Source organism: Erigeron canadensis, chromosome 3 (assembly GCF_010389155.1).
Source record: "Erigeron canadensis isolate Cc75 chromosome 3, C_canadensis_v1, whole genome shotgun sequence".
Classification (NCBI taxonomy): domain Eukaryota; kingdom Viridiplantae; phylum Streptophyta; class Magnoliopsida; order Asterales; family Asteraceae; genus Erigeron; species Erigeron canadensis.
This window is the reverse complement of record NC_057763.1, coordinates 24,360,721-24,375,249: the sequence shown is the minus strand read 5'-3', so window position 1 is coordinate 24,375,249 and position 14,529 is coordinate 24,360,721. Positions and strand designations below refer to the sequence as shown.

The 14,529-nt window shown below is 33.1% G+C and overlaps 2 long non-coding RNA genes across 2 annotated transcripts; one reads left to right on the top strand and one right to left on the bottom strand.

The window, feature by feature from the left end:
* The first annotated feature begins 2,260 nt into the window (after positions 1-2,260).
* On the top strand, positions 2,261-2,736 carry LOC122590727. The gene is made up of 3 exons (XR_006322587.1): positions 2,261-2,319; positions 2,403-2,482; positions 2,572-2,736. It is a non-coding gene; the product is annotated as an uncharacterized LOC122590727 (long non-coding RNA).
* Positions 2,737-3,025: 289 nt separating this feature from the next.
* LOC122590512 lies at positions 3,026-4,750 on the bottom strand. Its single transcript, XR_006322524.1, has 3 exons — positions 4,502-4,750; positions 3,441-3,550; positions 3,026-3,266 (listed from the first exon to the last, which is right to left on the bottom strand). It is a non-coding gene; the product is annotated as an uncharacterized LOC122590512 (long non-coding RNA).
* Between the last annotated feature and the right edge of the window lie 9,779 nt (positions 4,751-14,529).

Sequence of the window (14,529 nt, the reverse complement as noted above, 5' to 3'; positions counted from 1 at the left end):
ATGAATAATCATTTGGACTAAACATGTTGGATTGAGGTCGTGGGCTGTTTTTCTATTTACATGTGGGCGTGATGGTGTGCGTGTGAATTCGGGTGGTTTTGTGGGTTCGCTAGAAGGTAGTTGAACCAGTTCCACCACCATCAATTCCAATGGCTGGAAATGTCCCGTTGGCAAACACAAATTAGGTATACAAGGCTTCTTTTTGAGTAGTTAAATTCCATAAATGTTGTTTTTGAAAGAAACAAATAAAAGATTATTAGCTTTTACAAATTCTTTATGATTGAATTGTATATGTGTATATGAAAGAGAGTGTTTTTAGTTATACTTGTATGTATGTGTTTTTTTTTTTCAACAGATTCTTTATGCGGCTGATCTCACAATCAGAAGCAAAATGAGTTACCTTGCTCTCATAAGGGATAAGTTCCGAAAAAATGAAAATAGAGACCTAATGTTTAGGGAGACATGTTTTGGTCATTGGTTAGAAATTCCGTATACAGACAATGAACCGACATTAGTTAACTTGATACTTCAAACCCAAATCCCAGTAAACCCAGATGTTCACGAGGAAAACCAACCATTGATATACCAAGTTAGTGGGTTTAACCTAGAATTTGGTCGTGAGCAGTTTTGTTTGATTACCGGTTTACCATTTGGACCAATGGATTGGGAGCCATATTTACGCGGTGAAATTCCGTTTCGTGACCGAGTTTTTGGACATGTGGAGAGTCCCTCAGTTACCTTATACGACTTTACAAGTTTGTTTCATAGTGAGCGGTTTGATGATTTGAGTGATGAAGATGCGATACGTGTATGCTTAGTCATATGTTTAGAGCTCATATTTAACGGACAAGAGCATACATCCGTGGTACGAAGCAATATATTAAGAATTTTCGAGGATATAAATGCATGGAATGCTTGTCCTTAGGGTTCGTATGTCTGGTCGACCACGTATGCATGTATAAGAAACGGGATTTTCAACAGGATGGCTAATAGAGTGTTAAAGGCGGGACCTTCTACAATGCCAAAGTTTACTTTTGGTGGATTTATATGGGCGTTTAAGGTGATACAATAAAAGTTCCATAACAAAGTTTCAAATTTACATACTTATATTATATTATTCTAATGTGTTTATACATACTTTATCGTAGATTTGAATTTTGGAGACTTTTGCAGCACATATGCGTTGTTGGGAACATGATTATGCCTTCATCCCAAGAGCCCTTGCTTGGAAAAAATAATCAACATTTCATGTGAATGAGGATGCAGCAGAATTACTACGTAGCATTAATAATATGATATTCTACTTAATGTCTATATATTTGTAAATTTTATAATCTGTTTGCCACTAGGTAACTTGATTGTTACTGTATATCTGTTCATATAACTTGATTTGTTACTGATTGCAAAAATGAATTTACTTTGTAGCTTAACCCACCAATACATCTCATACGGCCCAAAGATAACGAACGTGCTCAAGAATGGTAAATATATAGTACAAGATTTTTTAATGGGGATCATGTTGTCCATCCGCCACCAATAAGGGATCATGTGGATCATGGTGTCCATCCGCCACCAGTAAGGGATGATGGGGATCATGGTGTCCATCCGCCACCATTAGTGAGACCAAAAGTAGTTAACTTTGAGGAGCGGCTACTGGCATTGGAGTCAATTATCAAACAGATGCAAGCAGTTAGCAAAGAGATACAAGCAGATATGCGGAGCTTGCAGAACCGTGTACTAGTAATTGAGTAGAAGGTTCAGGTAACTTTATTATTTAAGTAGTCTGTAATTATTTTCATGAAAACTACAGTGAGCAATTTTTGGTAGCCCATATGAGATTGTATTTATCGGGTTTAGAAAGAAAGAAATAGTACACGGTTGTGTTCTCCATTTATATGTTGCATAACACACAATCTAGCGGGCCACAATAATCATGTTGATAACCTTAAGGTCATTCTTCAACCTCTATTAATTCATTTTGGTGTATTTGTGTTGTACTCTAATATAAGGATTACATGGAGAATGAAGATGAGGATGAAGATGATGATTGACACAAAATAGACGAGTTGCTACAATTACATTAGGTTTGCTAAACTTTGAGGGTTATGCTTTTGATAGTATTATGCGATATAGATTACCAAATGCTACCATTATTTTTTGTTTATGAATTTGCTTATTACCTGTATCCTTTATTTTCTTGATTTTATATATGCAGAATCACATAAAGAAAAAAGACCAAGTCGACACTCTTGCAAGATCTGTATATTCATATAAGAGTCAATCGTGTGATGACGTCTTGGCCAACAATATACTTTTGAGGTAGTTTAAGTTACTTTCTATAGTTTACTAATTACGACTTCTTCACATAACTAACTTATTTAATTTACCTACTCAATCACAAGATACCGCCAACACAGCAAAATCATATTGCCCCCAACTATATCAAGATGTACAACTTAATAACACCAAGGCACCTGATGAGGTATTGATGCATAATTTATTACCAATTACAAAAGATTTGTTTGTTGGCATGTCTAACAGGGTTACTAATTACTGCTCTTGTTTATGTAGAACGAAGAAACAGTGTATGTGTTAAATAAAGAACTTATTGCAGAGGTCTTAACACAAGTTGCTACTCGTGTCGATAAGAAGAAAAAGTTACAGGAGGCTCGGGAAGTTGCAAACCACAACTCTTTATGTATTTAAATTCTCTAGTCAATTTGGTTGTTACGTAAGAAATTGCATCTATGTAATGTGACCAAACGAATGATGGTCTTTTTTCTATTAACTACTTGTTTCTATCCAAACACATAAAGCTCATTGTCTTTTTCAATTATATGTATATCCGTGTGCATACATACATATGGCAAAACCATTTGGTATCTCAAAAATGGAACAATATGGAAGATGGTAGCAAAATCAAATAATAAAAGACATTTGCCGCATTCAGACTCATTAACTTCACATGATCATACTACCGTTTAAAACTGGTCACATGCATATCTATGACTAACAGTTTGCTACAAGTTACAAATGTATCAGAAGAAACCTCTCTTTATAAAATCAATCAACCGACTTCCTGTTTAACACAACAATTTAATGCATACATCAAAACAATGTCACAAGTCATACAAAATTGACCGAATATAGAATTAAACATAAAAAAGTTTGGTATCGGGGCGGATGTACTGTTCGATGTATTCAGGACAGGATGGTTCAAAAGGTCTACTTTCAGAGCTTCACCAATTTTTCCGTAGTTGTATTTCCTGAATTAACACAAACAAGAGCAAAGTGGGCAATGTCAGACCATTTTCTACAAATGGGTTGCATGTGGGTCATGTGTATATTGCTAACATGTCGTATCGGTGAAAAAAGTAAAGTTACGAACAAACTAGAGAGAACAACTATAACAAAAGTAACAAGGGAAATGCGAATGATACCAATAGATGGGCTAAGCACCACGACCATCGTATCCAGCTCCGGGGGCACAAGGGTAAGTGTACTTGTGATAGTCGTCACAGTAAAGATGGGGCAGACTATAGTCCATTACCTTAAGTAACAAGAAAGGATATCGTTATCCCCACCAAGTAACATGTAGGAATTAGACCATACATATTTCAGATATTACAACAAATCCTAGCATAAGGTACAACTCAAAGTTTTGTAAACAAATGCGATGAAAATATATTACTCTCATGGACAAGAAAATGGACAGAGATAAAAAATGTTATTCTTAATGTTTGACTCTCTTGTACTTCCCCAAACTTTTTTTAGGAAGGTAACTAACTAAAATCTCACAAATTTCACACAATTTCACAAAATGTCCACCGTGGTGACTTGAACCCAGGACCTACAATCATTACACATACCACATGAGCCAAAGCTCAAGGGTACAATCAGGATTTGTCTTAAAAGACTTTCCAAAAATGATCGTGGATAAATGTCTTAAATACCCGTTAAGTATGGTATATGGTTTACAACAGAGAACCAAGTCTATTGATTTCCTTTGGCATAATTATATTCTTAAAATATGTCCAAAATCATTGATTTCTGTAAAGTGTAGTAGTGTTATGTGACATTTTTTTCTCATATACATAAGAACGAGTTGATTTGGATTATTATGTCAACCGAGGCAAAATAAAAAATAACTAAGATAAGGCAAAGGTCAAACGGCCAGATTGGGTTCAAAGTCTTTCCAAGTGTATTATAATGGACAATAAGTTTTTTCAGGCCTACCCATACACAACTGATTCAATAAGTACCAAAAATGACTCACTTGATCCATTATCCACCTCACCGACCTACTTATCATACTACCTCTACTAGCTAGTTAGCTTGCAACATATGTCACAGATGATAAATCAGATAAGATGTTTGCTTTCTATGACTCTGCTATACTTCAAAAAAAAAAAAAAACAACGAACACTATATATAGTTTGCAGCTGAAGCCTCACTGTTAGAGAATGTGTTAATTCAAAGAATAATTCTCTGAAACTAATACCTTTAAATATCAAAGCTAATTCATAGGGCGAACTGTTCTTCAGTTTATCAAGGTAGGGACCATGGTCTCAGCAACAGTCTATGCATGTCGAAGTCTGTTATATCTTATGAACGATATGCCACAAGAGGCACTTGATGATGTTGTACAAACATAAGTTAACAAGCATCCATATTGATATGTTACTAAGCAAAAATGATTTCAAGAAGCATTAGAATTGAACTTATATATTGCTTCTCACCCCATTATCGGATAAAGATTGCAGCGGAGCTTGACAGATTATAGCAAGTCCAAACTCCAACATCCACCATTTTTACTACTCCTTGCTCTTGTTCATCACCCATCACCTGGAAAAACAAGTAAATGTCAATATCCATTGGACCAAGTAATTAGCATTGAGATATCAATGATGACAATAGATGTAAAATCTCGATGCATAATCTAGTTGCTGCATTTATTTTACTAAATGCAAGTGTTATACTGGTGATTATTATACTACCACAAGGAAGAGCTTGCCAAGTTTGACTTACCTATGAAGATAATTTAGCCCATTAAGCAACTGCCAAAGTATTGACTTCACATTGTATTGGTTAATTCCTTGGTTTACCTTCTCTCTATGATGTCTAATAATTTCCTGGTAATTTCACACATAAAGGTATGTCAAGAAGGTTAGGGACATAGCAACATTCTTATTAACAAATTTATAACCATCTTTAAAGGTTGAATGATACTAAATTTTATTTAGTATGGAGAAGAATTACCTTACAATCCTTCAACCATGACTCAATGTGGTCTGGCTCTATGTTTGGTTTCCAATACTTCTCTTTATCGTTGTTTATAGCGATAACAAGAAGATGCTCATTTCTAATTCCATAATACTGTTGATTCAAACCTTCTTTTACACAAACATGATTTTATTGAAGATTATCTCAATATATAATAACAAACAGTAAAGAGACACTAACCTTGAATTCACCTTGACTAACCTCAACATCCCTCATAAAAAAACGTATCCCCTTTTCCAGCAGGCCACTCAATACATGGTACTTTCTTTGCCCCAAATATTAATAAGATCCTTGTTAATCACCGATTAAAAAATCTTGAAATCAATTATTTGGTGAATTGTAATCATAAAAAACCCAAAAATTGTTGCTATCAACGTGAGAGGAAATTATTCCCAACGCGAAACAAAAAGAGTAGAACCCTAATTCTAGATTGATTGATTGATTGATTGAAGAAAGGATTGCTGGATTTGTGTTGTTATCACCTTAATTTGTTTAATCTTTTTTAGTTAGATTTTTGAGGAAGAAGATCTGAGATCGGAGGAAGAGAGGAGAGAGAAGATGGGGGTATTGGATGGAGAGAAAGGAGAAAGATATGTGGTGAGCTCTCATTGACTGGTTGCAATCCGTGGTCGTATAGTAGAAAAGGCACGGATATATTGTTTAAATTGGAAATTTTGAAAAAAAGGAGTCTAAAGTATAAAATAGGGTATTTATTTTGTTTATTTAGGTAATAATCCCTAATATTAATGTGATTCGTTGGTATAAATAATGTATAGTGATAAATAACAACACTTTTTAGCCTATCCATAACAGAGTATATTTTATTGTACACTTATAAGTGTATAAAACATAAATTGTTATGGATAGCATTAGTATTATGTAAACATCATATATTAACAAAAACAACCCATAATAAAATAGGTGTAACTAATGAAGTATTTCTTTATTAAAAAGACATGTTATTCTTACATTTAAATAAAGAGTTCTGTCAAAAGCAACTCTAAATGTTATAGTTAAAATAAATTAAATAATTGTACACTTATCATAAAATTTAAGGTGAGTTTTTGATATAATAAATACAAACTTTTTATACATATTAAGTGCAACCTTTAATATATTCATTCAGTAAAAAAACTGTATATAAATGAGAGTTTACTAAGGATATAATAATAGATAAAATGTTAATGCGTTTCGTAAATGTACAAAACTAAGGGCATCTACAATCATGTGTTAATGAAAGATTATTTTTTTTTTTCGAAAAAAAGACTTTTTTTTGCAAAAAAAAAATCATTGAAAAGGTTATTTCCATTGTAAGAAAAACTTTTTTAAATAGGTTGATATTATTTAACCTTTTGAAAAATGACTTATTTTATAAAATATTAATTCAATTCTTTCTAAAATGTATTTTTTTATACCCTCTTTCATATTATTCCTTTAAAATAATAAAAAAAGAATTTTTAATATATACGTTTTGGAGAAAACAAATATTAATGTAAATATATTAGAAAAAGCTTTAAGAAAAAGGTCACTTAAAAAATTGATGTGTCACAAAAAAAAAAAGTATTATAACATTTAGTCATTTGGGATGCTTTAATTTGTGACAACAGTAAAAAGGTGGATAATAATGGAAGGGACTAAACAATGTGGAAGAGGATTCTCTAAAGTTGTTTTCAACTTTATTAGTAAAGTTGGAAGTATCTTGACATTTGGATTGAAATCAAAGGTATTCAAACATCATCTTTAAATTTTGAATCTTGACCCTTGATTTTTATTCAAGGTTAAGATCAACGACTTTACCAATAAAATTATAAATAACTTTAGAAGATCCTCATCCAAACAATATATACCAAGCTTAAAGTTAGAATTGGTAGATAAATTTTAGCAATGATCAAACTTCTTATAAGTCTAAAATACCATTAATGATTAAATTACATTATCAGTCATTTACCTTTTCAAATATCTTCATTAACCCTTTAAATCAATCACTTTTATATCAATAATCTACAACACTCGACGCCGTCTACACCACCAACAGTCGTCCCCAAACAGCACACCGTCGTCGCCACGAACACTGCCACATTACGCGTGTACCGTGCTAGTATATACTCGTATATAATTAAATTAAAGAGAAATGAGAAATGATTAATCCTCCTAACAAAATAGCCTAAAAATCCTCCTAATTATTGGATAATAACATATGGAAAAATCAGGAGACAAGATTAGGAAAGAGAATTAGTGGATATCACATGTTACCTTGTTAGAGTATTAAGAGGATTTTTAGGCTATTTTGTTTGAAGAATTAACCATTTTCCAAATATTAAATGTTACACGAGACTATGTGTTTATCATTTCCATTAAGTTAATGAGAACACATGAAAATAAACTAGATTTTTGCTTACATGATACACGGCGGTAGATCATTCTATTATACTCCAATGCGGATACTTGGCTAGTGAGATAACAGTCAGTCGCCGATTTTGTATGGTTGTCGTGTTGACAATGTTAGAAATAGATGATTATTTATTGTATAAGCTAATTTCTATTCATTACTTTCTACTTTATCTAGTCAAATATATGATTTTTATTATTAATATAGCCATTTTAATTTAACAAAATAATATATTTGTCTTTTTCATATATTCTACTTTTTTTTATATATAAAAAAAGCGAGTTAACAATTAACATTCGTAACACCACTATTACATCTAATTGGGCAGTATGCATAGCTCGAACCATGCATATCTGGGATGAACCTAGGATTCTTAAAAATCTCCTAATGATACACTTCTACAAATGTAGGAACTGAGATTCAAACCCTGGTAGATTTACCCAAAGTCTAAGACCTTACCAATAAGTCACTAACACATTGACAATATACATTCTACTCTAGTTTAATTAATACAACATGTCAAGATTTGAACGTGATTTTTTTTTTTGTAAGTTTAAAACCTCTATCACCATACCTAAGTGGTGATGGCAAGGTCACTTAAATAGGCTTGATAAAAAACTAAACGATTTACTATAACATAGTACATATTTTATTATGCAATTAGCCAATTACCAAACGTTATGACCAGGAGACACAAAATGCCTATAAAATATTTCTGGTCTCCTGTAGCAGTTAGATGATAGTACTATTTTTCTTAAATTTGATCTTGTATTTCATATGTAGAAAATGTGTTGACCTAAGCATTGGAACTGGACTTGGTGAATCAGTCTTATACAGTAATTATAATTAATATGCATTTAAAAAGTTACTTGAGTCTATCTATACGGACCGGGTCCAACTAAGCTAATTCGATAGAACCGTAGAAAACTACAAAGATACGTAGGTCGATAAGCATTTTATACTACAGTGGGGGTGCTGGCAGGGGAGGCAGAAAAACGACAATCTAACTGAGTTATCAAGTTATAAAAACGCCGATTATAATACACTAATTTGGGTTTTAAGTTATAAGTACGTTTTGAACAGATGTGATGTGGGATGACACGCAGCTAATCAAAGCAAAAATTTTCACATCCCTTGCCTGTGTCCATAAGTGGTAAAATGGATGGTTCAGGACTTTAAGAGAATCGAGAAAAAATATGATTTTCGTGCATTTTAGATTGGTGTTAAAAAGAATTTTTACGCAAAATCCAGTATTTGAACAAATTGTAAGTGGAGCTTTTAAGTTTTCCTTTTATCCGATTGACCTTTTCAGAATATAAGATAACCCCAATCGACTCATGTGAGTTGATATGCTGCAGATACTCATCTTTAATCTCTAACTATCAGTTATATGCGAACCTTTTGAGACGTCTTAGTCCATGAAATGCCCATTGAAATGGACCATATTAAATCAACCCTTTCACCCCATTGATTCCAAGTCACAGTAAATAATGACCCGTTTCCACAGGTTACCCAATCTAGTTGACTCCATCATACCGCCTCCATTCTTTCATCTTGAATAGATTTATAATCATAATATAAATCCAAATTGTTAGTTTTCGTTTAAGCCTTCTATTGACAAACAAGTGTCTTTTAAAACAAGTTATTAGACAAAGTCTTTCTCTTGAATTAGACAAAACAGTATACTATATTCAGAACCAGTCAACAAGTCGTTGACATTCTAACTGCTCGCATATATATATTCCCACATAACGGATTAATGGAACTCATACACAATATCCACTAGAGTGATAAGGATGTGGAGAATTAACATATTTTGGTGGTTGGTTCCATGTACACACAAAAAATCGTTGCGTACAGAATCAAAAATGGATATAGATGAAATACTTGCAAGTAAGCTCGCAACCATTAAGGAAGAATCAGGAAGATATGACCAGATCGATGGAGCAAAGACACCAAAACAAGAAAAATGTTCAAAGTCAAGCAAGAATAAAAAGAATGAAGAGACGGGTCTAGTTTATGACGCTCAGATCAGCAAGAAGAAGAATGAAGAGATGGGCTTGGTTTTCACCAGTCAATGCAGTAAGAAAAAGAAGAATGAAGAGATGGGTCCGGTTTTCACCACTCAATGCAGCAAGAAGAAAAAGAATGAAGAAACGGGCCGGATTTTCACCTCTCAGTTCAGCGTAAAGAGCTCATATGCACTATTCTTGGATAGGATGACAAGTAGCAGAAGCTTTGGTGGAATTCAAGTATACTAAAATCGATCCATTCACTTTCATCATCTTGTAGTTACCTTAATTCTTTACCAGATTGGATATTAAATGTGCTTATTTATCTCTATGGCTCCCTTCTTATAAGGATTGTAACATACTTGAGCCACTAACATGATTTAATTTACATAAATGTTGTGATCTTTGTACTCTATTGAACCTAAGAAGAAAAGTACGAAAAAGTTGTGCATGCTATACTGTTAGCTCAGAATTAAGTAAAATACTAATGCTGATAAGCTTCATAATGTCAACTAATTACTGAAACACATAAGAAAGCCATTTACTTCATCTGCAGTGCGTACAAAAAATGATTTGAGACATGTGTATTCTCTCATTGATCCACTAACAATTTCATAATCTAGTCCCTTTCTACCAGGTATAATTTTCTGATCGGCAATAGACTCAAACTTTATCCATAACCACTATATGAACTGGTGTGTATAGAACATATAAATGTTACCCTTGTAGATTTTGTTTCAAAATTTTCTCATCGAGCATTCCAATTAGCACCAATTATCCAATCCCATTTGGAACTTAGAGTTAATTCACACAATTACCCTGCACGTACGAAAGTAGTTCCTTGGCCACAAACAAGACCATGATGATCAGTAAAAACTATATACTACAAGGAGACATATACTTGACTGCTGGATTAATTTTCATTTACATTTAGAGACTAGGTCAACGATATCTATTTTCAAAGGACCAATATGCAAGAGAGGTCTTAGATCCCATATATAGCGATCTATGTAAAAGGAATGAATCGGTTTTAAGTTGAGATCATATTCTTATCCTTGGTCCTGTAGACTCGAAAACCAAAATATAGTACTGATGACAGGTATTGCAGTCTATCGTTGAATTTATTTCTTTAAATCACTTTTGGCAATGTCCATTTCTAACTTTTTTATGAATTAGAACAATAGCTAATCTCAACAAGCATAGGATATGTCATATTTGTGTAATAATTTGCAGTCTACCGTAGCAGTTGATCAAAGTTGTTATGCTTCAATCTTGTTATATTATTTACACAGTCAAGTTGACCTTTTACATATGAAATTTTTTATTTTTTTTTGTATTTCGGTTGAACAAAAACATACATTGATCATTTACCCATTGGAACTTCTCAGGGTAAGTGTAGCTGAATGAAGCTGTAGGAAACATGGTAACAACTAGAAAATCAGACAAATTCAGACTGCAAACACGTTTAGCACAAACTATGCTTTACTTGAATCCACATACGGTTTCTTTAATATATATATATATAATTTCTTTAAAAGCTTTATAAACTGAAATTGATCAGTTTCTAGCAACCTGAGTAAGGGATGTCGTTAAATGATAATATATAGACAGAACGCTGGAAAAAGATAATAAGAGTTTGATTATAAGACACTGATTAAAGCTTGGTAACTTGGCCCCAATTATAGGTTTAGTTAATTTGGACCAGGTTAACATACAACCTTAAATTCGAATTAGTGCATGCATTCAGCATTCTCCTAATTGTATTGTTCAGAAATTTACATGTTTATTTTTAGGGGAAAGGTTAGGTAAAGCATGCAGTACCTATCTTAGGTAAAATAGGGGGTGATTATGTAAAATTCAGGGGGTTATGTATGTTTATTAAATTCAAAGGTTTAATATGTAACTTTTTTTAATGTGACAGTACCTAAGCTTAGGTAAAGTCTGCATAACGGATCATTTTCCCTTATTTTTATATTATCATTTTGAAATCTATTTTGCCATTAGTTTATAAACCATATATAAAAAATGGATAAATAGAAATGTGTTTGCAGGTTAATCCAATCCAACCCACATGTTCCAACCCAACTCGTTCCACGAGTTATCCACCTAGTTGACCTGCCCATCCTTACTAATTCAACTTAGAGGGATGTAATCATGATAAATAAAATCCAAATTGATGGATTTGCATTTAAACTAGCTATGGACAAACAAGTTGCTATTATAACTATTTATGAGACGAAGTCGCTATATATCTTGAATCAGACAAACACTACTTTTTATATAACTGGTCATCCAGTCAACTACATCATAACCAGCCTCTCCACCAACATATATATATCCTTCCACATATCTTCTTAATGGATCATACCCATACACAACTTTTCAAGAGTTATAAAGGATGTGGAGAATTAATACATTTTGGTTTTTGGTTCCATGTACGCACAAAACATCATTGCGTACAGAATCAAAAATGGATATAGATGAGATACTTAAAGCAGAACTCTCAACTATTATTGAAGAATCAGAGAATTTTGACCAGAATAATGTTGCAAAGACACAAAGGAAATATAAACGTTCAAAGTCGAGAAAAATAAAGAAGAATGAAGCTATGCGTCCAGTTTCCACCACTCAATTCAGCAAGAAGAAGAGGAATGAGCAGGTCGGTCCTATTTTTACTACTCAAATCAGTAAGAAGAAGGATGAAGAGATGTGTCGGGTTTTCACCACTCAATTCAGCGTAAAGAGCTCATATGCACTCTTCTTGGATAGGATGACAAGCAGTAGAAGCTTTGGCGGACTTCAAGCATACTGAAATACTTTCATTTTCATCATCTTGCAGATTCCTTTTTCCTATGAGTTTTGAAACTTTCAGAGAGTTTTACTTCTTACAAAGTTAGCGAATTGGCTATGGTTTGTTCTTAATCATCTTTTTGGCCCCTTCGTGTAAGGATGTTAACATGATTAGATCACAAACATGTTGTAACTTGAATAAATGTTGACATATACTCTGTCAAACCGAAGAATAAAAGTACGAAAAAAGTTTGCATGCTACATTTTTACCCAAGAGTAAGTCAAAATGTCAAATACATTGATGTTTCATAATGTCAACTAATTATACAATCAAATAAGTCATAATCAAGGAATCAGTCTCTTTTTAGTCACTTCATCCGTAGTTACTGTCAATTGGTGGCATAAGTATAAGGGCATACGACTACCCAATCACAACATGAACTTTACGCTAAGTCACATAAATCTCTGCAAGTACGAAAGTAAGCCCTATGCCGCAAACAATGCCATGATCAGTAACAACTGCGAAATAGTATACTACGAACACGCATATATACTTGATAATATCCATTTGCATATGGCAGAGTAGGTCAAGGATATCTCTCTTCAAAGTAGCAATATGCAAGAGAGGTCTTATATCCTACACATACCAACAAATGTGAAAGCCAGGAGCGAGTTTTAAGTTTAATTAACATTCTTATAATTTGTCCCTTGGACCTACAACCATATATAATACTTATGAAAAGTATCTGCAGTCCACCCAAGACAGGAATCATTTGTTTTCATCAGTTTCTGCAATGTCCACATCTAACTTTCTAACGATGTTTAACAATCTCAACGAGTATAGAATACATATGTAAAGTATGTGCAGTCTACCATAGCGGTTGATCAAAGTTGTTTTCTTTTAATCTTGTTGTTATATATGCATTGGAACTTCTGAGGGAAAGTGTAGCTGAACGCCTGAATGAAGCTGTTGGACACATGGTAACAGTTACAAAATCAGACAAATTCAGACTGCATATATGTGTAACACAAACTATGCTAAACTTGATTCTACATAGGGTTAATCTAATATACACGATTTCTCTAAAATCTTTATAAACCGTTCACATAATATATTGTTTACAAAATAGATCGTATAAAAAAAAGTTCTTTTAGACAGATTAGTTAATCAATTTAGAGAAATTGGTAAGGGAGATCGTTAAATAATAAGTTTAAGACTGAACGCTGGAACAGGTTAATATTCGAACATATTTTCTTTTTAATGCATGCATACTCCTAAATCTATACTTTCAGAGATTTACATCATTAACTAAATATCATATTGAAATCTACATTGTCATAAGTTTAAGAAAAATGTACAGAAGATGGATAAAAAGAAACTTGCTTGCAGGTTAATTCAATCTGACCTATCACCTATATATTCCAAACCGTCCCATTCCCACAGGTTTTACCCACCCAGTTTGCCCGACCGTCTTTCAACCTCTATCATTTTATCTTGGATGGATGTAATCATGATAATTTTATATCCAAATTGATAGCTTTTCCTTATTGACAATTTAAACAAGATACTATAAAAACGTTTTTTAGACGAAGTCTTTATCTTGAATTAGTCAACACTATATTATAACTAAGAACCGGTCCTCCATTACATGACATATCAACCGGCCTCTTCACCTATGGGTGTGTATATATGTATATATATATAGATTCCACATTACCACCATTAGAGTGTACTCATACACAAATTCTACAAGATTGAGAAAGGATGTGGAGAATTAAATTATTTTCATGGTTGGTTCCATGTACAGACCAAAAATCATTGCGTACAGAACCGCAATTGGATATAGATAAGATACTTAGAGCTAAGCTGGCGACAATTATTGAAGAATCAAGAAGCTATGACGAGTCTAATGTAGCAAAGACGGCAAATAAATATGAACCTTCAAAGTCAAACATGAAGAAGATTAATGAAGAGATGGGTCCAGTTTTCACCACTCAATCTAGCAAGAAGAAGAATCAAGAAACGGTTCAAGTTTTAACAACTCAACTCAGCAA